Raw genomic sequence first — 24525 nt, forward strand, 5'->3', positions numbered from 1 at the left:
ACCCTTTAGTTTCTACACTATTCACTGAACTGACTTGCTCTCTTTCCACACTGACTCCTAATACCCAACAAGAGCTTAAATTCCTGGCCAAGTCAGGTCCTAGTGACCCTGGTGCATATTTGAGTCAGTGCTGTGAGGCACCACTGGCTCTTAATCTGTTTGGTCAGAGGTCAAACAGCCAGGGTACCGTTCTGTTAATATATCATGAACAAGAACAAGCAACAAGGTCCCATGGCCAGCATACTTCTAAACCTTGCCCCCTGGTGGAAACAACCTGGGTTTTCAATTAAGAGAGCCCCTGGACTTAGGGGAAGTAAAGAAGGTGGCAATGAAGTCAATCAATGAAGTCAATCACAGGGTTTCACAGTAGACTGCCACATGCACTGTCTAAGCTACTGGGTATCAGGAGGTTACAGGTGAAGGCACAATAAATGACATTTACCAATTATTGACCCAAGCATCTGACAAGCCAAGCTTACCTGTCATAAAGTGTTTCTGTGGGAACAACCTCAGGGGAGAGGAGTCCAGCAAGCCAGGAAGTTCGGATTTCCCTTGCCCAGCCAACTCGAGCTCATCTTTCAAGGTGCAAATCTAGAGCCTCCATCCTCATTAGTCTAGTTCTCATTGATCAGCTCCCTTTACTCTGAGTTCCTCTAGCACTTAGAGCCTTACCGCTCAGTTTAACACGATTAGGATGCTCTCATTTCGTACACTCACGTTTGATGTTTTGTAAGCCTTATCTTCCCATCCATTTCAAGCTTTTGTTTGTTTAAGAGAAAATCCAGGAGGCATTTATCTGCTAACTGGTAGCACCAGGCCAACGATTTGAGAGTTGATGAGAGGTACAGTGCTGCTCTGGCAGACACTTCCCCATTAAAGGCAGGAGTGTATTGGCTGCGTAACTGGTGGGCAAAGGGGTCCCTTAGCCAACTTGGGGTGTGAACAATATCGATAATATTCAGAGGTTGTTAGCAGGTCCCCTTTGACCACATCTTATTATTCCTACACTTAGGGTTGCTAGGTTTAGCAAATAAAAACACTGGACACCCTGTTAAATTTGAATTTCAGATACATAATGAACTTTTTTAGTATATGTCCCAAATATTGAATGGGATATACTTACATTAAAAAATCTGTTGTTTAACTGAAATTCAAATTTAACTCTACGTCCTGTATTTTATCCGGCATCTCTACCTCCCATTGTTAATGATCATAGTTTGCATATAAGGTGTCTCAAGACCCAACCCTGTTGTCAAAGTAGCTAGATGTAATAGCTTTACGTACTGAAGGCCTACTATGTGCCAATAACAGTATTAGGAACTTTGCACAGAATATTCATTTAATCCTTGCAATAACCCTGTGAAATAGGTATAATTCCCTTCAGAGGGGACATGTAACAGTCGCAAGTCCTCTCCACCTCTATTCAGAGATTAAGTAATACCCTCAAGGTCACATGGCTAGATACCAAGAGCCAAGATTTAAACCCGGGTGTCACTCTAGCATCCCTACTCAGGCCCACAGGAGTGTCTAACATGCAATTTCAATTTAATAGAAAATATGATTTAAACATTCTTTGACAAAGCAGTTTCAGAGACGGTTTTTTCCCCCCCAAATTATCTTTCGAGTAATGTAGTAAAAACATCAGAGGAAAATTCTGATATTTATAAAATTAGCTATGTTCAAGTGATCCTATCTAAATCTCTTCACCTTTCCTCCTCCCCACAACACACACACTTTACCCAATCCCAAGATATAAAAAAATATTTTAAAGGATACTTTGCAGTGTGCACAACCTTAGTATTATCACCCAGTTTAGATTCAGTTATGTGAGCAACTATCTATCGAGCCTTCTGAAACAGATCATTTGGTGGTATGTTTGTTTTGGTCTCAGGAGATGTTTAAGACTTTACATCAGTCGAGATGTGAGGATTTTCTAAATGTAATTCTTTCAGAGTATAAGCATCTTCTTGAAAGCAAATTTTGTGTTTATAAAAGTTCTTGAATCTTTTGTGCCTCAAAGATATTCAAAGTTAAAAGTAATAATTCACCAAGTAATGGAATCATCGCCTGTTTCTCTATTAAAATTAAATGTAAGCTTTCCAAAACCTCTTTATTTTGCTCAAACTATTGTACTCCTTGGATGTGCCTGAATGGTAACTATTGAACTGTGGGAAACAAGAAGTGCTTTCTGGCTGTGAATACATAAATATAAGTATGTTTAAATGCTAAATAAAGAAGCATACTGAATTTAAATTCTTCTATGTTCCTTGTCATCAAATCTTCATTATATGATTCTAGAAAAGTGTGTGATAGTGTGAAGAAAAGAAGTGTATGAAGATGATAAAAAATTAATAAGGTAAATCTTTCTAGAGACCAAAACAGTTTGAAAATACTACTTTGTGTAATCCTAGATATTGACCACAGAGTGGGAAAGCTCTCTTTTAGCCCAAAGAGATGAGTTACAAAAGAAAAACCAAACCAAAACAAAACAAAACAAAACCTCAGAAAGCAACTTCCAGAAATGGTACAAATTTCTGTATTTCTGTGATAATGAAATATAAGCAAGTCCATTTACATTGATTTTTAAACCTCTTGAGAATTATCATAGGTATTAACCATACTCATAGGGTATTGTTTGATGAACAGAAAGACTACAATGGTAGAGATCACTGTGTACTTTAAATATTAAAGTAATCATCACAATAGAGTAAAACTAGATGATCAACTTTGTCATGTGGGTTTTATGTTACTCTAAGATGAAAGGCTCACCTCCCACATTCAAGAACAAAACAGTAAGCTAATTTAATTTGAAATAGACACACAGCAAACTGCTGCCACTGGGAGATGCAGTGGATTGGAGGTGGGAGTGAAGTTCCACCTTTTACTCTGTAAAATTTTCTGTAAAGTTTGAATATTTTGCAATGACCATGTATTAAACGTTGTAAAATTTTAAAGCCATCAGAGACAAGTGAAATAAATTATGATGATGGTCAACCCACTGGTCTCAACTTTGAAGGAAGAGAAGGAAATCGCAGGGGGTTAGGAAGACAAGAGCCTCTGCTCTTTTTTCTTTTTTTTTTACCTCCATGAACTTCGCATAATTAGATCAGCTTCACATGATTTTTCACCTTACCAACTTGAGCTACAAAGTGGAACATAACTTCTCAGAGGAAAATAAAGCAAGTCAAAGGTCTGCTAGTCCATCGCTAATACTCAGCGAGGTATTCGGTGTTCAAATCCTGTATAATAAGCAGGGTTTTAAATAGAGTTAGGGGGCGGAGCTGTGAGGAAAGTGGGCAGAGAATAAGCTTGAGTTGTAACGGTTAGAAGGCTACTCCTGACCCCTCACACCCCACCCCGCCAAATAAAAGGCAGAGGGAGGAACTGTCCTAAGATCTCACTGTGAGAGCCTACTTCCCAACTCCAGAGATTTCACAGGGATACCTGCCTCTCTAACTTTGGAAGTCAGCTGACCTCCCGCTCCTGCTTTTGCTGCAGGCCCATTACTGAAACCTAGTGAAGAGGGTCCGCCTACTGGAGAGCGAGGCAGAGAAATTCAGTGGACGGAGCCAGAAGGTTATTTGGGTTTTGTTTTTTCATTACAATGAGCATATTGTGAAACACAATGCTAATTCTGAGAGGTTTGTTTTTGTTCACCTGACTTTATTATAAGAAGTTTTAAGGGTTCACTAATGGTTCTGCCCTACTTGCCCATTTAGTATTCATGAGAAGTTCACCTGCCTGCTTCATAATCACCTGGGATGTCAACTTGCAGATCCCTGGTCTCACCTCAAAACTATTCTCTCCGTATATCAAGTGTTGCCTGCTATTGGAGGAAAGTATTAACCAACTAATACAATTCTGGCTTACTCTGAAGAATGTCTGAGCACCACGGGCCTAAACTCACCTCTCCATCATCCTATTCCGATCCCATCAAGAGTGGTACATTTATTTTGCAATCAACAAAAGGCATCCTCTTTCCTTCTCCCCGCCCCCCCCCCCCCCCCCCTTATAACAAGCCTCTCCAAGATCATCTTGTATTTTCTCTAGCCCAGTCCTGAAAGCAGCCACTTCTCTAAGAAGTCCTGGTTCCTTTTAGAGGGCAGTAGTATTTAGAAACCAAGATGGGTGCATCACTGTGGTTGTAACTCGTTATTTCTGTAATTGCTCAGGAGGTTGAACATCTTTTTATATGCTTATTGGCCTTTCATGTTTCCACTTCTGTGAATTTGTATTCAAGTGTTTTGTACATTTTTAAATTGATTTGTAGTTTTAAAAAAATATATTCCCCCCCCCCCCCCGTTCCTAGGCAACCAGGGTCCTGCTGTGTGCTCTAGAGGGCCAGTTTCTGGCCCTCTGGCGGCAAGCCTTCTCGCTCTGGGCCAGCACTTCCTTCTGGACTTCTTTCCCCAGGGTCGGTCCTCCAGAGGGTAGAGAGGGCTGTAGTACGCATCCCAGACGGGGCGGGGAGGGGCAGGGTGCTGGTGGCCAAGGGGAAGCTGTTTGGGGCGACAAGGAGCTTGGAGATGCGGTCAGGATGTCCCTATGCATGTGCAGGAGGCCCCTCGAGTTGTAGGATGGAGGCCCAGGATTCGAAGAAAAGTAGAACCAGGGTCCTCCACTTGTACTTCCGGTCCGGGGTGTAAATGATAGGGATGGCCCGAAGCACAGCCTCTACCTTCGAAATGTTAATAAGTATTCTGTTTCGGAAGAGTGTGTTCCGTGTTTGCAGAACAGGAGAGAGAATTCAGGGAGGCTCTCTTCAGTTCGCCCGGGACGCTTTCGTCTAGGAGGGCGTTAACCGGCTCCCCAGCTCCGGGAGCCGCGGGACTGTCTGGCCTGAAGCATCCACGGAGTTGGGGTTAGTGAGGTATGAGACTGATGTTTCAGGTGCTCGCACCAGAGCTGCAGATCATCCTCCTTTCTGATGACCTTGCGCAGGGCCTCCTTTTCTCGTCTGTGCCACAACCTTTTCTCGAAACTCCAGGTGCGGAAGACAAACGCTGACGCCGTTTCTCGCCTTCTAGCCACAGGCGAATCCCGGCAGGCCGCGCACCGCACAGCCTTCGCATTTCCCGACACTTCCCGCCTGTAAACCAATTAGGTGCCTCTCCAGGCACTTTCTCTGAGGCGGCGCGGAGGCCCGCCTCCCCGCAAGGCTTTCAGCTTAGGCGCGGCGCCACCCGGCCCGGCCGAGGGCGCGGTCACCACGCGTCACCGACAGCGCAAGCCTGGGTTTCTAAAGGGCTCCGGGACAGGTGCCTGGCTGAAATCCGGTGCCTTAGCATCTCCTCCTCCCCACCAAAGGAAGGATGTTTGAAATGTTCCCGACCTGGGACAACGGCCAAGGACCTGGAAGGAGTGCTGATAACGCCAAGGCTTGGCGAACGGGGGTTCTGCTATTTATCCGCCATAAGGTCGGACTGCTTGCTGAACCCGATCCCACCCTCCTCGCCTATCCACCGTCTGGTCCGACCCTCCCTCTGCGCTCCGCGCCTGGACGGGCGACGTCAACCACTCGATGTCACCACGCTTAGGAGCCCTGGGTGCGTCAAGGAGAGCCCCCTGGCCAATGCCCGGCCCTCCTCCCCATCTTCGCAGGCTGAGATCTTGACCCTCGCCGTCCCGAGAGCCCCCGCGGTCGCCCAGCTGGCCAAGTGCCTTTTGGCTCATTTCAGAAATGCCGCGCAATTAAAAAAAAGAAAAGAAAGAAAGAAAGAAAGCGTCTACTTTGCATTCTGCAGCTGCTGGGGCGCCCTGGCTGAGAGCGCTGACCTGGGACTCCAGCCCCGCCCTCCCCGACAGTTTCAAGGGCCCGGGACGCCTACAGCCACAAGCCGAGCAGTCCCTGGAGTGGGGGCCCAGGCCGCGGCTCCGCGCGCCCCGGCACTTACCTTGCCTCTGGCTAGCAATTCCATGATGTAGCCAAATTCACATATGTCCCCCGACTCAGACATGGTTACGACCCTTCGCAAACTCGGGAGGAACCAGGCAGGTGCATCGAATATGTTCTCTTTCTCTCTCTTGCTCTGTTTTTAGTCTGAGTTTTGCCAAGCGCCCCGCCTGTGTGCTGTTAACGGGGGAAAATGAGAAAGCGGGGGGAAAAAGCAAAAAGCGGGGTTGGGTGGGATGAAGGCCATAGAGGGCTCCTGGGCAGCCACGTCTGACGTTCTTAGCTCCGGGCAGGGCGATGTAACGCAACAAACGAGGGCGGCGGCGGCGGCGGCGACCGTGAAATCCTCACCGGGCGGAGCAGGGCGCGGAGGCCCCGCCTCCTCAGGAATCGCGGCCCGCGCCTCCTGCCAGGGGTCGGAAGGCTGCGGAGACAAACACCTACACAAAAGCTTGTCTGCTCCCGGCGTGGCGCCGCCCCAGCCCGGACACCCACTGGATAGTTAAAGCCGTCCTTTATGCGATGGCTGAGACGGTGGCTGTCTGGAGCTCTCAACGCAAGGACCAGGAAAAATCCTCACCCCACTGTCTGGAGGTGCGAGGGCAGAGAGAATGAATGCAAAGCAGGCACAACAAAGGATCTGGCTGACAGCGCCGGAAAAAAAAATAAGTGAGGGCCCAGGAAACGGCAACGCCGCATCTCAAGTCAGCCTTCCTGAAATCCAATAGGTAACAAAGACCAAGCCAGCGCTTCTGAGATGAGAACAAATACCAGGATTGTATTTTAAACACTCTAAGTGTGTAAGGTCGATTGTATCTCTATATCCTCTTGATACTCAACTTTCCTTTAATTTAATAAAAAAAAAAAAAGGATTCCTGCCAGCAAGGTTCCTGGACATTCTCACTCCTAGTTACGACTAACTCACTTTCCAATTATTTATTTCATTGATTGAGTTAAACATTCAGTGCATGTTTCTCACATTTTATACTTCTTTTTAAAATAGCAGCTCCCCTAGGAGGCTGCAACTGAAACAGCCTCTTAGTCTTCTCCCTGCTTCGCTCATACCTGACTATCTTTGCTTCTCTTGAGAAGAAAACTTGGCGGAACAAAGTCAGGACTACTCTATTCCTCCACTATAGGCAGTCTCTTACCTTTCTTGAAAAGGAGGAAAGTGATAAGGGCATGACCTTTTCTTTTAAAAAAAAAGAGAGAGAGAGAAAGAAGAAAAGAAAAGAAATGCCAGCTATGATTAGATTAGACACAACTATAAGATTTACTGCAAGAATGAAACCATTTCCCTTAGGGGTTTTTCTTGTTTGCCTTTTCTTTGGGTCATTTTCTGACTTCTCTTCTCTGGTCCAGAAATCCAAAAGTATATAATGCTTTCTTTCTTCTTTTTCCTGCACATAAAGCTCCAATAATGTTGCTCCTTGACTCTCCTTCCGCTACAACTCTGCTCCCTCTTCAGTGTGTTACTTTTCTCTCTAAGTTGGTGCCGATCGCCTCTAAGAGCAAGCAGCAAAAGTTAATGTGTTGGGTGTTGACAGTTGGGCTCAGTAGGAGATAAGACAAAATCATAATGCTTCTTGTTTAGAAGCTTCTTGTCCTTCTCAAGTTCTCCAGAACCTCGTGTATGCCCTTTGCTTCCATAAGGAAAACTAAACAGAATTCAAGTAAGGTCTGTAGCATCCATGAATGCATTCCTCCCCAATATTAGCAATACTTGACAGATTGCCAGAAAGAGGTATTGCTTTAAAAGAGAAAGTTTTTCACACCCGGAAAGTATTTGGGCACATAATAAAAATCACGATGTTAGAGCCAAACTAGTCTTAAGTCAGGCATGACAAGCAGGAAGGAGGAAGGGAGAGACAAAGGAACAAAAAAAGCCAAATGTTTCCCCTTAAAAAGCTTACCCCCAAAACCCCATCCAATGACCTCCACTTACATCTCCCATAGGAGAACAAGGACATGTGTCACCCATAGTTACAAGGAAGGCTGGGAAGGTGATTATTTTACTCTGGGAACATTGCCACTCTAAACAAAATCAAGGATTTATCAGTGAGGAAGAAGAAGAAAGAGATATTGAGTAGGAAACTGTTGGTTTCTGCTACACCTGGGGTAAGTCCATTCAGTTTCCTGAGTTTCTTTCTTCTTTATTTTCACTTTTTTGCCAGCACCACGCGGCACGTGGGATCTTAGTTCCCCGACAAGGGACTGAACCCTCCAGGGAAGTCCCAGTTTGCTGAGTTTCAATTATCTCTTCTGTAAAATGACTGGTTTTGAACTAAATGGTCTCTAACCTCTTCCTCCTCTTAATGCTAATGTCTCCAATCTAAGGATCCCTTTACCATCTGGCAGCACTAGCTGCTCCTCTTTTCCCTGAATAAGTTGCTATTATAAAAGATCTATCCACCCGATCACTTGCTATTAGGAAATACTCCAGGCAAAATATGCTTAACAGTTGCCTGGATTCCCACCCAAGGCCAAGGTGGGGCTGGGGGCAAGGGTCTTAGAATCAGCTGCTGTAGTGGCAAGAAGTGGAACTGCCCATGAGAGTCCAGATGGGTGCCCACAAGTTGGACACTGAGCATTTACTCAGATGCCTGGTGGTATTTACCACTCTTTATTTAGTCACTGAGTGAATAGCACTATGGAGCATTAAGAACCTTTCAAAGATGACAGGCATACAAAATGAAGACTGCATTAACATTTCCCTTGAAATTCTCTGTACAGACTTCAAAGACACAGGATCAGTCAGTAGGTGCCAAACAAAATTTGCTTTATTATTTCTCTTACTTCTAAGAACAAAATAAGATTAATATCATACAGATTAATATCTAACTTCATTCCCCATAGGAACCAATATTAAGAAAAAAGTTAATTCACATTTCTCAAAAATAATAAAAGTAGCATGACAGATGCTGCTTCACAGGGAACTTCCCCACCTAAAAGAAAGATATTTAATAGAGGGATTACGTGATGTGTGAATTTTTCACACTGAGAAGTCTAGCAATATTAAAGAGTCCCTCGCTGTGGGAAATCTAATTGTCAGTTTCCATCTAATGGAGAAAACTTTTCAATATAACTGCTTAATTGCCATGTGGATTCCTGAAATAACTCTAACCTATAGAGAGCCACAGCTTTTGGCTTCATTTTCATCCATGACACCCTATTTTCTCCTCCTTATAGTAAACAACATAACAATAGTTTTAACAAATAACACAAAAAATACACATTCCAAGTTTTTCTTAGCTGTGGACACAAATACATAATTGTACAAATTTAGAAGTTGAAATCTATGATGATGAATGTTTAGCAGTTTAAGAGTTAGAGACTGGAATTAGTAATATAAAAATATCCTGGTTTTAATAAACCCTCATATTTACTTCAACAGTCTTTGTTTCAAAAGTGGAAACATACAATGTAGCTTTCTGACACAAATGCATCCTAGCACCTATACCTAGAAAGGTCATTTAAAAAACCAAAATTTTTAACAGCTTTATTGAGGTATGATTTACATACCATAAAATTCACCAATTGTAAGTGTACAGTTTAGTAATTTTTATTAAATTATGGAGTTATGCAATCATCTCATAATCCAGTTCTAAAACATTGGAATATCTCTCCATTTATTGAGATTTTCTCTAATTTATTTTAGCTGTGCTCTATAGTGTTCAGATATATTGCACTGCTTTTGTTAAATGCATTGCTAAGTATCATTATTGTGAATGAACTTGATTTCTTAATTTCATTTTTGGGGTGTTTATTGCTTGTACAGAGAAATGCAACTAATAATTGCATAATAAACTGTATCTTGCAATGTTGTAAAATTCATTAATCCGTAATTAAAGAAAGTTTTACATTTTCCTTTCCAGTCTGTATGCCTTTATTTTTCTTGCCTTATAACTCTAGTTAGAACCTCCATTATAATACTGAATAAAAGTGACAGGAGTTGACATCCTTGCCTCATTCCCAGTAGTAGCAGAGAAACAGTCCATCTTTAACCATTAAATATTGGTTTAACTACATTCCATAAATTTTGACACATTGTGGGTTTGTTTTTATTCATTTAGAAATATTTTCTAATTTTTCCTTGTGACAGGCTATTTAGAAATATGTTGTTTAATTTCCAAATTATTCCAAATTTCTAAATAATTTAGATTTCCCATATTTCTTCCTGTTGATTTCTAATCTAATTCGGTTTTAAACAAGACCATTTTTTAAAATTATTTCAATGTTTTTAAAATATATCGAGGCTTTTTTATGGGCTAACCTGGGAGTTAGCAAACCTTCTCTTACTGGGTGAGATATTAGTTAAACATTTAACACTTGCAGCAATACAGTCTTTTTGATGAAAGCACAGTCAACAATAGATAAACAAGCGGGTGAGGCTATGTTCCAATAAACATTTATTTACAAAAATAGGCAACTGAATAAGCACATGAAAAGGTGCTCAACCATCATTAGTCATTAGGGAAATGCAAACCAATACCACTTCATACCTACTGGGATGCTTACAATTTAAAAGAAATGGAAAATAAGTGTTCGTGATGATGTGGAGAAATTGGAAGCCTTGTACATAGGTGATGGGAATATAAAATGATGCAGTGCGAAACAGTTTAGTGGTACTTCAAGAAGTTAAACATAAAACTACCAGCAATTCCACTTCTAAGTAGATACTCAAAAGAACTGGAAGCAGGGACTCAAAGAGATACTTGTTTGTACACAAGTGTTCACTGCTGCATTTTTCACAATGAACAAGATATAAACAACCCAAGTGTTGATCAACACGATTGGATAAACAAAATGTAGTATATACATATAATGGAATATTTTTTGTCTATAATATGGAATGAACTTCTGATATATGGTAGAATATGGATAGACCTTGAAAACATTAGGCTAAGTGAAATAAGCCAGACACAGAAGGACAAATACTATATAATTTTACTTATATAAAATGTCTAGGATAGGCAAATTCATAGGGACAGAAAGTAGATTAGACAGACCGGAGGGAGAGGGGAATGGGGAGTTACTGTTTAATGGGTACAGAGATTATGTTGTGGATGATGAAAAATTTGGGGTATAGTTAATGGTGTTGGTTGCACAACATTACAAATGTAAATAATGCCACTGAACTGCACACTTAAAGATGGTTTTAAAAAATTAAGTGTCTGGCTCTTGAGTTGTAGTTTACTGATTGTTTCCTAAAATATCATCTGTTTTGGGTAATATTCCATGTATGCTTAAAAGGCATGTGTATTCTTCTGTTGGGTGCAGCATTCCATGAATCAGCTAGGTAAAATTGGTTTTCCATGTCTTAGGCCTTTGTTCTTCCTCTGTTCCTCCTCTACTGTATTCTTTTGTGTTAAACTTTTTTTAGTGAACCTATTTCATTCTTCTGTTGATTTTAACAAAATTACTACTTCTTAATAGTTACTCTAGGAATTATGATATAAATATTAACTGAGCACAATCTACTTTGGGTTAATACTGACTTAATACCAGTAAAATACATCAACTTAACAATATAGTTCCAATCCTCCTCCCTCCACTGCCATACATATTATGTATGTATAACACCTATGTATGTTATAAACCCAAGAATACATTCTTATAATTACTGCTTTACACAATCTAAGACAAGACTGCTGTGTTTTTAAAGAAATTGAGAGGAGGAAAAAATATATGTACACAATTTATTTATTCACACTTTATCATTTCTGGTACCTATCATTTCCTGCTATCTGTAGTCATTTCCTTTCATTCTGAAGACCTCCTTCAGTATATTTGTAAGACAATATGTTAGCAATGTTTCTTCAGTCTTTTAATTAATCTGTAAATCCAAAATCATCACAATAAAATTACTTTCAGGATTTTCTAGGAGCATGTCAAGTTAATTCTAAAATTAATTCAAAAGACCAGTGGGTAAGGCTCTGTACTCCCAATGCAGGGGGCCCGGGTTTGATCTGTGGTCAGGGAACCAGATCCCACATGCATGCTGCACCTAAGAGTCTGCATGCCGCAACAAAGAAGTCCGCATGCCACAACTAAACATGCCACGACAAAGATCCCACGTGCCACAACTAAGACCCGATGAAGCCAAAATAAATAAATATTTTTTTAAAAAGAACAGAGAAATGCACAAGATTGGCCAAGACAATTTATAAAAGTACAATGCTGTAGCAAATACAAAAATGAAGCCATAATAATTAGAACAATTGGTATAAGAATAGACGAGTAGATCAATAACACAGAATAGAAAATCTAGATTAAAACTTATGATTAGATTTTACATGATTTCTGTTGATTTACTAAGTAATAAAGGTGATATTTCAAATCAGTGATGAAAGGGAGGAGATTGAGATGGCAGAGTAGGAGGATGTGGAACTCACCTTTCCCCACGAACACATCAAAAATACAACTACATGTGGAACAATTCTCACTGAAAACTGGAGACTGGCAGAAGGACTGCTGTACAACCAAGCCTGTAAGAAAGCTACACACAGAATCAGGTAGAAAGGGAAGAGACAGAGTCAGGTTGGGACCTGCACTCCTGGGAGAGGTCTCAGAGGAAAAAGATTACACAGGTGGAGACTTGCCCTGGGAGTGAGTGGTTCAAGCCACATATTGGGCGCCTTGGCCCTGGGGTCCAACACAGGGAAGACAAGTCCCCTTGCCTGGTTAGAGGGCTAGTGGCACTAACAGGAGGGCTATGGGAAGCCTGGACTCCACTTGTGAAGAGTGCGCGAACACTAGCTTGCTCTTGAAGCAGGGCAGAGACAGTGGATTGAGACGGCATACCATTGCCCCTGCATGTACCCCAGCCTGAGATGAGTGATAGCTCCAGCCACTTGCATCATGACACAGCTCTACACTAGGGCAAGGTCTGCCAAGGCCCAACGAGAGAGCTCTGCAGTGAGACAAAAATGTGGCTGATGTGACGTCTGAGCAGGGTGGGGGCAGCCATTACTGGTGCTTACATAGGCAGCACATCAGAAGCAGTCTGGGTCTCTGACCCCAGCCAGACTGCCACAGGCCACACCCTGACTCATGCCAAGTGCCCACACTAGCCCCTCTTGCTCCAGCACTGCTTCCCTCTGGGCTGAGGGTACTGGTGCTGCGAGGGGTGAGAGCACACACTTAAAGGGAACAGAACCGGCTCAGACCCAACCCTCAAGTCTTCTGCTCCAGTAACTTGGGAACAGCCCCACCCCCTGATAGGGTGATGATGGTCACAGAAAAGACGGGAAGACCTAGCTCACGCCTGGCTCCAGCCCTAGCCGCTCCATCTCAAGCCCCACCTCCTACCATGGTGATAGCTACCAGCACACCCTGGGGAAAGATGTGACTCGTGATCACATGAGATTCAGCTCCCCCCACCAAAGCCACTGGGCACACACAGACTGAGTGAGGATGCTCCCACATAAGGACACTCCTTCAAGACCACAATAGGTAACTGTTTCACCCAATTTCAGAGTGACAAAGAAAGTCAAACAAAATGAGAAGACAAAGGAGTTTGTCTCAATTGAAAGAGCAAGAGAAAACCCCTGGGAAAAAACAAAAAAATGAAACAGAAATAAACAATTTACCAGACAAAGAATTCAAAGAATTAGTAATAAAAATGCTAACTGAAGTATGGAAAAGGATAGATGAACACAATGAGAATTTTAACTAGGAACTAGAAAACATAAAGAAGTATCAGTCAGAGCTGAAGAATACAATAACTGAAATGAAAAACACACTAAAAGGAATTAACAGCAGACTAGGTGATACAGAAGAACTCATAAGTGATCTGGAAGATAGAATAATGGAAATCACCCAATCAACCACCAAAAGGAAAAACCAATTTAAAAAATTAGAACAGTTTAAGAGGTCCCTGGGACAACATCAAGTGTACCAACAATTGCATTATAGGGGTCCCAGAAGGAGAAGAGAAAGAGAAGGGAATTGAAAATGTATTTGACGAAACTATGGCTGAAAACTTCCCAAACCTGAAGAAGGAAAAAAATATCCAGGTATAGGAAACAGAGTGTCCCAAACGAGATGAACCCAGCAGACCCACACCAAGACATATCATAGTTAAAATGGCAAAAGTAAAAGAAAAGAGAGAATTCTAAAGGCAGCAAGAGAGAAACAAAGAATCACATACAAGGGAAACTCCAAAAGGCTATCAGCTGATTTTTCGGCAGAAACGTTGCAGACCAGAAGGGAGTGGCATGATGTATTCAAAGAACTGAAAGGGAAAAATCTGCAACCTAGGATACTTTACCCAGCAAGATTATTATTTAGAATTGAAGGAGAGATAAAGAACTTCTCAGACAAGCAAAAACTAAGAGTTCATCAATGCTAAACCTACTCTAAAAGAAGTCTTAAAGGGTCTTCTATAGGAAAGGCAAATACATAGTAAAGGCTGAAGATCAACCACTTAAATAAGCTAGTATGAAAATTAAAAGCCAAAAAAGTTATAAAATCAACTATAACTATAATAATTATTAAAAAGATAAACATCAAATTGTTAAATATGACATCAAAAACACAAAATGTTGGGGAGGGGAGTAAAAAAATGTAGATCTTTTAGAATGTGTTTGAACCTGAAGGACTACTTGTTTGAAACAAGTAGACATAGTTATAGGTCAACATATATGAACCTCATGGTAACCACAAATCAAAATCCTACAACAGATACACAAAAACAGAGAGAAAAGAACACCAGCACACCACTAAAGAAAATCATTGAAACACAAAAGAAGAAACTAAAAGAAGAAAAAGAGAAGAAATACAGAAACAACCAGAAAACAAGTAACAAAACAGCAATAAGTATGTAGCTATCAATAATTACTTTAAATATCAATGGACTAAATGCTCCAATCAAAAGATATTAGGTGGCTGATTGGATAAAAAAACAAGACCCATTTATATGCTGCTTGCAAGAGACTCACTTCAGAGCTAAATACATACACAGACTGAAAGTGAGGGGATGGAAAAAGATATTTCATGCAAATGGAAATGACAAGAAAGCAGGGGTAGCAATACTCATATCAGACTTTAAAACAAAATTTATAACAAAAGAAAAGGAAGGGCATTAGGGATCAATACAAAAAGAGGATATTATACTTGTTAACATATATGCACCCAGTACAGGAGCACCTATATATGTAAAGCAAATATTAACAGACATAAAGGGAGAAAGTGACAATAATCCAATAACAGTGGACTATTAACACCCCACTTATATCAATGGTCAGATCATCCAGACAGAAAATCAATAAGGAAACAGTGGTCTTAAATGATACAATAGAACAGTTGGGCTTAAGAGATATCTATCGGACATTGCATCCCCAAACGGCAGAATACACATTCTTTCAAAGTGCATATGGAACATTCTCCAGGATGGATCACATGCTAGCCCACAAAACAAGTCTCAACAAATTAAAGGTGAGAGAAATTATATCAAGCATTTTTTCAGACCACAACAGTCTTAAACTAGAAATCAATTACAGGGAGAAAAATGGGGAAAGCACAAACACCTGGAGACCAAACAACATGCTACTAAAAAGCCAATGGAACAATGAAGAAATCAAATAGGAAATCAGAAAATGCCCCAAGACAAATGAAAATGGAAACACAATTTTCTAAAATCTATGGGATACAGTAAAAGCAGTTCTAAGAGGGAAGTTTATAGTGATACAGGCCTACCTCAAGAAATACCAAAAATCTCAAATAAACAGCCTAACCTAATTAAAAAAAAAAAAACAAAGTGCAAAGTCAGCAGAAGGGAGGAAATAATAAAGATAAGAGAGGAAATAAATAAAATAGAGAACAACAACAAAACAATTGAAAAGACCAATGAAATCAAGAGCTGGTTTTGTGAAAGGATAAACAAAATTAATAAACCTTTAGCCAGGCTCATTAAGAAAAAGAGAGGATCCAAATAAACAAAATAAGAAATGAAAGAGGAGAAATAACAACAGATATCACAGAGATACAAAGAACTATGAGAGAATACTACAAACAGTTGCATGTCCAAAAACTGGAAAACCTAGAAGAAACACATGAAATGAACACATTTCTAGAAACATTCAGTTCCAAGACTGAATCAGAAAGAAAAAGAAATAGACAATCTGAACAGACAGATCACTAGTAGTGAAAATGAATTTGTAATTTAAAAAAAAACAAACCAGCAAACAAAAGCCAGGACCCGACAACTTCATAGGGGAATTCTATCAAACATATAAAGAAGAGCTAATACCTATCCTTCTCAAACTATTCCAAAAAATTCAAGAGGATGGAACACTCCTAAATTGGTGACAAGGTCACCATTACTCAATACCAAAACCAGACAAAAATGCTACCAAAAAAAATTTACAAGCCAATATCTCTGATGAATAGAGATGCAATAATTCTCAACAAAATATTAGCAAACCAAATTCAACAATATATAAAAAGGATCATACACCATGATCCCACCAAAAAACTACTAGAGTTCATCAAGGAATTCAGTAAAGCTGCAGGATACAAAACTGATATACATAAATCTATTGCTCTTCTGTACACTAAAAACGAACTATCAGAAAGAGAAAGAAAAAAATCCCATTTAAAATAGCATCAAAAAGAATAAAATACCTAGGAATAAACTTAACCAAGGAGATGAAAGACCTAAACTCTGAAAACTATAAAACACTGATGAAGGAAATTGAAGATGACACAGAGAAATGGAAAGATATCCCATGTTCTTGGATTGGAATATTAATGTTGTTAAAATGTCCATACTACCCAAAGCAATCTACAGAGTTAATGTAATCCCTATCAAAATACCCATGACATTTTTCGTGAAAGAAAAATATCTCTTTCATAGATGCCACTAATCTCATTCTTGAGGTCCTATCTTCTAATACCAAAGGTCACCAAAGGTCCTATCTTCTAATACCATCACACTGGGGTTTAGGATTTCAATACAGGAAGTTTTGAGGGGACACATACATTCAGTCTAAGGCTGAAGATTTTGTCTATTGATATTGTTTCTGGTCACATTGTTGGGCTCTGTTACTATTTCTAATAGTTTGGTAGTTGATTCTCCCGGAATTAAAAAAAAATTATCTGAATACACATAGGTCATTTTTCTTATTTGTTGCCAATATTTAGAGATTTTTTTTCTTATTTTGTTATAACTTTCATTATAATGTTGGATAGCAGAAATGATAACAGTCATTCTAGATTTATTTCTGACTTTAATGGAAACCATTCAAATAATTCACCTTTGTAGCTGAGGATCTTGGGGGTTGAGGATTTGGGGTTAATAATACCCTTTATTGGGTTAAGAAGGTTTTTTCTATTCCTGCTATGCGAAAAAGAATTTTTTTATTAGATATACATGTTGAAATTTATCAAATTCTTTTATGAGGCATCTATTTATATGACTGTATGATTTTCATTTTTAATTAGCAATAGAGTGAATTATATTAATTTTTTTCCAGTGTTGAACCTCTTCTGGGATAAATCCTGCTTGGTTATGACACATAAATCTATTAATACATTACTCAATCTGATGTACCAACATGTTCTTCAGCATTTTTGCTTTAATGTCCACATTTGTCCCAACTGGTCACTTTCTGGTGGCCTAGGATTCTTCCTGTTCCCTTTATCTGCCCTGAGTCAGTAGCACATTTGAAGTCATTTCCGTTTTTAGGTAGTAGCTTTTCTCTGTTAACATTATTCCATCTGCTTTGCATATTTCAGGATTCCTTATAATAATTTCTGGCCCGCCCACTGTATTCATTTCTGTTTTCTAGTACTACTATGAATTTTTTAAAAAAACAAAAAAGATCTGTCATTTCCACGAATTTGGAATGGGAGGGACAGAAGCCTTTGCATGGCTCTATCTTCCATCTTGTTCAAAATTCAAAATTGATGCCATTTTTATTTTTTATTTTTTCTTGTGGTACGCAGGCCTCTCACTGTTGTGGCCTCTCCCGTTGCGGAGCACAGGCTCTGGACGCGCAGGCTCAGTGGCCATGGCTCACGGGCCCAGCTGCTCCACGGCATGTGGGATCTTCCCGGACCGGGGCACGAACCCACGTCCCCTGCATCGGCAGGCGGACTCTCAACCACTGCGCCACCAGGGAAGTCCTGATGCCACTTTTAGATTCTTGCTGGAACCTGATTATTTCTAGTACTTTCCAATCAGTTTAAATATCACCAGAAAACTAAGCACATCTACCTAACATTTTCTTCCCTTTCCATAATATGCTTTTTGGTTTAATTCCATAAAATGTCAACTGTTAGGAAGAAAGGCAGTAATACATTAGCCAGAGTTGTCTGTTATGGAGATGTGTCACAATATGCCTTTCCTACACAACTTTTCAACACCCATTTGGGATAAATTTTTTTTTTTTTACCATACAAATGCTGTGGTTTATTTTCAGTATAGATCTGTATTAACCCTGAGAATGTGGGGCAATAGATCTTTTTTTTTTAAGTTACAGCTACCTGAGATTTTATTTTTTTATTTATTTTTTATTTTTGGGGATAAATTCTTAAAATTTCTTCTTAGAATGAACTAACTTGGTCAGCTATCAACATTTTTTTTTTCTCCTCTGCATCAGAATAAGGATTTTTTTTTTTCTCCAAATGAAATGCTGGTTACCTCAGCAACATTAAGAAGCGTTTTCTTTTTAAGTCCCCTTTCCCTTGAGGTGAAAAGGATATTGTACTTTCTAGCAGTTTCTTTTCTTCAGAACTTTATCACAGACAATCTTTGGCCCAAAGATGGGGGCAAACTGCTTTGGGGTGGTTTGTTTAAGGACAGAGGATCAATTCTTGTCTCAGAGTTTCCCAAATTGCAAAGTTGGAATTGCGTGCACATATCCTAAATTCATCCTCGGAGGACACTGTTATTTCTCTAGCAAGGAAGACTTGGCCCAGGAGGAAGCCTAGGATGGCCAACTCAGGCTATCTTAGGAGACTGCGGTCATAGAAGACATGCTGCTGAGCAGAGACTGCACTGCCTGCATCCCACGTCCATTCACTGAGTCTTGATATGTATACCAACAACATTCATTCATTCATTAAATATGACTGACCGCCTACTGTGTGCCTGGCAGTGTTCTGCAAGTGCAGATTCAGCAGTGAACAAGATAAACAAGATTCTTAAAATATAAATGTCCTTTTAATACCATGCTGTGTTTTGAAAGATTCAATTTTGTATTAGATTTTTTGATGCTGAGGTAATACGATCTTGGTAGGGAGGGCAGAACCTTTTTTTCCTGCAAGGTACACTGTGAAATGATATACCATTTCTTTCCTAGGAAATGAGATATGCAAAGAGATCATTGGTTTGTTTGTCATTAGATATGCTAGAACTATATTGGATAACCAGGTTTCTCTTAACTAAGGTCCTAACCACTAACCCCACCCCTATCCCCCAACCTGTTCACATTGGGGCATAATTCTTTGGCGGATGACACCTTCTATAGGTACGGGGAAGGGAGGGTTAAGAGAGAAAACTGCCTCTGATCAATACAGCTGCATCATCATCATAAATAATTTAACCACATACTCCGTTTTTAGTTTCTTTGATCTGCTTCTATCATGATGCCTGGTTGTGTTACTGCCACAGAAGTTTGCTCTTTGCTAGGCTAAAGAATCTCCTTGCAGGACCTCAGTCATCCTCACGGGGCAAAGGTCCACTTTGTATTATTCCTCCTGCCTCATAGCTCAGCATCGATGTTTTTTAACCATTCTGAAGGATCCTGAGTGCATTGTTGCTTTGAGAGGTTATAAGCCAGGGATAAAGGAAGTTACTTATTAGTGTTGGAAATAAGATAAATGGGCTGGTTCTAATGACCATCTTCCTCTAATTCCTTGCTTATTTTAGAGGGTTGTTTGTTTTGTGAGAGTTAGGGGAGTGAAGATACAGGAGGAAGGAAAAGGGATCATTTTCAGGACCTCATATTCAGATCTGGTATTGGTTTTGGTGGCAGTGAGTGAGGAGATGGGGGTGTATTCTCAGGAAGAAATTAGTGTAAGATTATCATATAGCAGAGTTCATTGGCTCTGGCAAAAGTGATAAAGTGTGTCTTTGTTTTATTTTGCCACAAAGACATATTTTAAAAATCTTCTTGTGCCACTGGTCCTCAACAAAGAACACAGCTCATATCTCCATTAATTTGAAGTTAAAAATGTTAACAACATCAATATTGGCCACTGACTTATTGCTTAATCTAAGTATTTGCTAGGGCTTCGAGCACTGCTGTTCTATTACAGAGGGGAGAAATACCTGGGAAGGAATTTGCAGAGTAGAAGAAAATGCTAAGAAAGGGATTCTATAAGCATCGTACTACAAAAATAGTGTCGACTTTGAGCAGTAGGAAGGACAAGCTTTTGGCCAAGAAGCAGCCACATTTTCACCCACAAACTGGCCAGCCAAGGCAGAGGGAAGCTATGGTGTATGCTTAAAAGTTTTAAAAGAGCACCTTTTTCTGAATAAGATTAACGGCACAACAGGAAAGCACACTGAGAATTGTATTTTTTAACCTGTCTGCTGCTTTTCTGTAACTACAATATGTACTCCCTTCCCACAGAACATCTCCTTCAGAGTCTGGCTCTTCTTGCTACCTCAGTTCTCCTCAATGACTCGGCTTTACTTCAATCTGCTTCTTATTTGAATCCATAATTGAAATGGAGGGATCTGAGTCTTTCGTGATGTGAAACCGATATACTCTCTTTTAAGGGCTCAAACCACTTTGGCGGCCCCTTTCCTAACGCCCACAGGTCTTCAACTACGTCCGGAAGCTCTCAGGAGCTCCAAGGTTCCCCCACAGACACTGCTGCCCATGTACTCTGGCAAAAGAAAACGGGGAATTCCATAGTTTGACTGGCGTGGCCAGTGTCAGAAGGTAATTACAATCAGTAACAAACTGAGAATAAACCTCAATACCCAGGCACAGCCTCACGCTCTGACTCTGAACTCCTATCTCTTCATTTACTGAGACATGCACAATTTTGAATTCTATCAGGGGAAACATTATTATGACATTTCCCATTATAGAGGATTCTACTATGATTTTCTTTCTCACATAATTTCTGGAACACAGTGACACTATTTATAAGTATTTCCTTAGAGAAGTAGCAATATAGCTACATTAATATAAATGAGAAGAATATTTGCTGCAAATATATCTATTTTAGAGTTCCGTCAGCTTGCTGGGGGGAGTGCTGTATTTCACACAGGCATTTCAGAGTATATTGTTTACTCTTAAAAAGGAAACTTGTTAATATTTATCTTCTAGTATCCTTTCATGTAAAGATTCACAATACGCGTTTTATTATGTGTAATGTGTACCTAGCTGAAATCTTTCTATCTCATGATTCCAGAAGGAGTTTTAAGTTTCTTTTTTCAATATTCCAAATTTGGTTTACCTGTATGAGAAGAAGTGCTTTCTATTTAACTGTAAAAGTATTCACTGAGTAACAGACTCTAAATAATTTGTTACATGTTACTCCATTATTTTGTTAACAATGAGACAAAAATGACTATCATATATAAAGTATCCAACACCTACTAAGCCCACAAATAGATATTCAATGAATGAATGAACATATCTACCTTACAAATGGAGAAACTGAAGTCAAAAGAAAGGTTTTAGCCATAATCATGTGTAACTCAAGAAATCCCCTGAAAATCTGATTCAAATATTCTTTTCCCTTCTTTCCTTAAAAGACAAGTGAAAGTTCTGATAATGGACATTTACTCTTTGAAAGGGAAATCTGAGAGTAATGTTTTGTTTTTTTTCTGTGGTACGCGGGCCTCTCACTGTTGTGGTCTCTCCCGTTGCGGAGCACAGGCTCCGGATGCACAGGCTCAGAGGCCATGGCTCATGGGCCTAGCCGCTCCACAGCACGTGGGATCTTCCCGGACCCGTGTCCCCTGCATCGGCAGGCGGACTCTCAACCACTGCACCACCAGGGAAGTCCAGAGAGTAATGTTTTGTAGATAAAAAACCTTCAGATTAAAATTTCAGAATAAAAATAAGGAAGAAAATTATTTCATCTAAACACCACTTTTGTCTTTCTTTTAATTGTAAAATTCTGAAAAGACCATTTAAATACTATGAAGTTACAGAGTCTCATCAATTATAACTCGAAATTGTGGATAAGAAAAAGCTGGAAATCTTCGTAAAGTTCTAACTTTTTAAAAATTGCATATACCACCTTGTCTTTTCTAAATGACTACTGCAAGTGGGAAATAAAACCAGAAATACAGCCTTGTCTTCACCTGCTACCAGCACCACAGTTCTAGTCTGAAAAACTATTTTATGGCACTTCAGTCCAAAATTTATTTTCTCCCCCTTCTTTGTTACAAAACCTTGATTAATGTGCTCAACTTAACAAACAAATGAACAAACAAAAAACAAGCAAAAACACAGCCTTTTTTGTAGCTAGGGGTAGCCAATGAGATGTCACTGGAAGTTGTTAGGTGGGGCTTCTGGGAAAGCCCTCTGCCCCCTCCTTCCTTCTCTTCTAACTGAAACACAGTCCTGAGGCCTGGCATTCCAATCCCCATCTTGGACTCCTGAGGAGAACCTGAGGATAGAAGTCACGCACTAGGACAGCTAGAGAAGAGAAAGAGATGAGCCCAAGTCTCCAGGAATCGTGGGGCTTCCATTCTAGCCTTGGACTACCTACCGCCCACCTTCTTTCACTCAAGAGAAAATAAAACTCTAACTTGTTTAAACCATGTTATTTGAGTTTTCTGTTACATGCAACCAAATCTAGTCCCAACTGATAAAGCCACATTATAGCTATTTGACCTTTAGCTATTCATTTAACTTCTCTGTATTTCAGTTTATTCATCTATAAAAATGGGCACAATAATAGTCCTGGCTCAGAGAGTTGTTATAAGGATTAAATGAATTAATACATGTAAAGTGATTAGAATTGTAATCAGAGCAGAGTGACCGCTCAATGAATCCCATCTGTTACTATTATTCACTTGCACCATCTATAATATCATACCTGGAGTTTAAATGTGAAGGGAGAGGGTGTGTGAAGAAACGAAATCACTGCATTTGTTTTTTGCCCCAATCTTCAGGGACGGAGACCTGAGCAAAGAGCATAACAGAACCCTGATAATACGATAATGCACGCTTCTCAATTAAAATCACTTTACAGATTACCAAGCACCTTCACATAACTGAGTTCCTCTAAGCCTTACCAGAGCTCTGAGATGAGGGTGAACGTTGAAGCTTGTTTGTGTTGGCAGGTCATTAGCTGACTGGCTCAGTGGCCAGAGTCCAAGTTCACTGTTCCAGTGAGGGCCAGTTGGCTGGATTCCATTTCATAGCCCTCGATTGTGCAGCATACTTAGCCGTGGTTAACTGCTCTCTGAACATGATTCCAAGTTTAAATCGTGTGGGAGAAGACATGAGGGAGTATAACTCAGCCATGCTGGAGAAACTGAAACTAAGTGTCTGCCTTCTCCACCAGCCAGCAGGTACATGTGGGTTATAAGTGAGGCTTTTTTTTAAAAGAGAGATTTCCTGAATCTTTTTCAGAAATCTGACGTTTTTTTCAGCTAGTTTATTTAGAAAGCTTCTGAGCCTTAGGGTTTTGCTTTGTTTTTATTAAGAATTTATATATTTATTTATTTATTATTTTTGGCTGTGTTGGGTCTTCATTGCTACACACGGGTTTTCTCTAGTGGCGGCGATCGGGAGCTACTCTTTGTTGCAGTGCATGGGCTTCTCATCGCGGTGGATTCTCTTGTTGCAGAGCACAGGCTCTGGGCACGCGGGCTTCAGTAGTTTTGGCATGCGGGCTCAGTAGTTGTGGCTCGTGGGCTCTAGAGTGCTGGCTCAATAGTTGTGGTGCACGTGCTTAGTTGCTCTGTGGCATGTGGGATCTTCCCAGACCAGGGCTCGAACCCATGTCCCCTGCATTGGCAGGCGGATTCTTAACCACTGCACCACCAGGGAAGCCCGAGCCTTAGGGTTTTAACTTGAGAATGCCTCTCAGATTAGCTCCACTCTAGTCTTAATATAATAATGATAACAGCTGATATGTACTAAGGCACTCACTCTGAGTCAGCACTATTGTAAGCGTTTACTCCTACCATCCCATTTGATTCTCACGAAACTCTACAAGGTAGGTACTGTTATATCCGCCCTTCAGAGAAGGTCATCCTAAGCCACAAACAGTGGAGTGACTTGCCCACCATCACCGGGAGAGGCAGTGGCAGAGCCAGGGGAGAGCCCATGCTCTTAGCCAGCACCTTGTATCCGTCTTAGAGTCATAAACTCTCCACTTTCTGTCTTTACACTCCAAGCTTCATCCCTGCGGAAGGAGGGCAGAGGTGTCATTCTTTGACCAAGTGCCTTTGATTGTGGCCATATTTTTATCACTTGTCATTCCGTATTCCACTCTCTCTTTACTCATAAAGGATGGTAAACTCTCTCAGGCAGTGCTTCTACCAGATCAAATACCAGGATTGTACTGTTTTCTGTGCTGGGGGGGCTTACTGCCTTTGGTTGACCCTTCATCTGAGCTCACTATGAAAAGCCCATGAGAACCTCTGGTCTGCGGCTCCAAGTCAACTTCTCCAGGGAGATTTTTTTCTGAAGAGTCCATTCCTG

This window comes from Lipotes vexillifer, unplaced genomic scaffold (assembly GCF_000442215.2).
Source record: "Lipotes vexillifer unplaced genomic scaffold, Lipotes_vexillifer_v1.1 scaffold91, whole genome shotgun sequence".
NCBI lineage: Eukaryota > Metazoa > Chordata > Mammalia > Artiodactyla > Lipotidae > Lipotes > Lipotes vexillifer.